This window comes from Symphalangus syndactylus, chromosome 13 (assembly GCF_028878055.3).
Source record: "Symphalangus syndactylus isolate Jambi chromosome 13, NHGRI_mSymSyn1-v2.1_pri, whole genome shotgun sequence".
NCBI classification, from domain to species: domain Eukaryota; kingdom Metazoa; phylum Chordata; class Mammalia; order Primates; family Hylobatidae; genus Symphalangus; species Symphalangus syndactylus.
In genome coordinates, this window is record NC_072435.2 from 107,775,432 (window position 1) to 107,777,128 (window position 1,697).

Genomic DNA, 1,697 nt, shown 5'->3' on the forward strand with positions numbered 1-1,697 from the left:
GCTCAGTCTTGTGGTTCCTTCTCCTGTGTGCTTTAGAGACTGCAGGGAGGCCAGGGTGGGCTGGAGTCAGCCCTGGGGTTGGAGGAGGTGAGCAGGGCTGGGCTTTCTCTGGCACTCCAGTAACCCTTGCAGCTCCATCATGAGTCCCTTCTCGGAGTACACAGACATTGAACGTGTAGGGTTTTAAATTGGACTTCTGAGAAAACTGACAGGCTTGCTGCAGCTGTGGTGATGACTGGGGCTAGAATGGGTGCCTCTGACTGAATAGAGAAAAGCAGATTCTTCAAAAAGCCTTCATCCTGAGAGGAGTTGAGCTCTAGCAGGATTAGCTGTTACCCCTCAGTGCCTCCGTCTGTATAGGACCATCGAGCACCGTAGGTCATTTTGAGTTCCTTTGTTCTTCCAACAACCTGTTGGGGTGGGAAAGGTGGGAGGAACTGCCCTATTTCATAGATGGAACATTAGACACGGGAACCATGCGGCCAGTTCTTTGCAGAGGCAGGACTCTGAAAAGAATTATCCTGAGAGAAAAAAGCTACATGCGCGTGTGCGTGCGCACACACACAAACGATACACAGTAGGGTTAGATCTTTTAGTGCATGTCAGTTATATCTCAGTAAAACAAAATCACCTTAGCTCAGTGAGACTTTCACGTGTTGGGTGAAAGAAACTGGAGGGAATCGGACTTGCATGGCTTCTGCTGTCATTGAAATCCCGCTGGGACTTCAAAAAGTTGGGAGGAAGGATCCAGGGCAACTCTAAGTCCTCTCCCCAGCTGGGCCAGAGAGGCAGTCATGTTGCCCTTTACTGTCTGTTGGGGTGTGGGGATAGACCTGCCAGAAAGTCAAACTCTCCCCACTCTGCCTTTGGTTGGATTAGACATTGAGTAAAATAGCAGGGAGTTGGTTGGTTTTACACTGTTTTTTGAGACAGAGTCTTGCTCTGTTGCCCGGGCTGGAGTGCAGTGGTGCGATCTTGACTCACTGCAACCTCCACCTCCCAGGTTCAAGTGATTCTCCTGCCTCAGCCTCTTGAGTAGCTGGGATTACAGGTGCACACCACTACATTGGGCTAATTTTTGTATTTTAGTAGAGATGGTTTCACCATGTTGGCCAGGCTGGTCTCAAACTCCTGACCTTAGGTGATCCACCCGCCTCAGCCTCCCAAAGTGCTGGGATTACAGGTCTGAGTCACCACACCTGGCCTCTAATAGTAATTTTCAAAACCTGTATCTTTTATCCTCTCACAGTCTTTTTTTTCCCCTATTTAATGGATACTTTTTCTTATACTTTTGCAGCATAGTTATTTTTTGATATCTTCTACTCTTTGTGTTGTCCATTTCCTGGGAGTTATTTTCACTTCAGTATTTTATGTTGTAGACTTTTCCTTCTGATACTTCTTGGCTGGCTGGCTATGTATGTAAGCATAGGGCACTAAGAGCAACTCTCCTCAACTGCTGGTTTTCACTGTAGGGCAATCAATCAGGTGGCATTTTCACTGGCGATCCCTAGAAGTCAATCTCTATAGGTCTTTTCTCAGAGTTAGTTTAGAGAGAGGTCTTCTGGTCTGCAGTCTAAACCTGGAGTGGCACCGCGAAAGGGGTTGGGATGTTCAGAAGACAGACTTTATTTTGTCCCCATTTTGGTCTAGTCATTCCTTCTCCAAATACCACAGGGCTGGAGTTGTGAGTTTCTGAG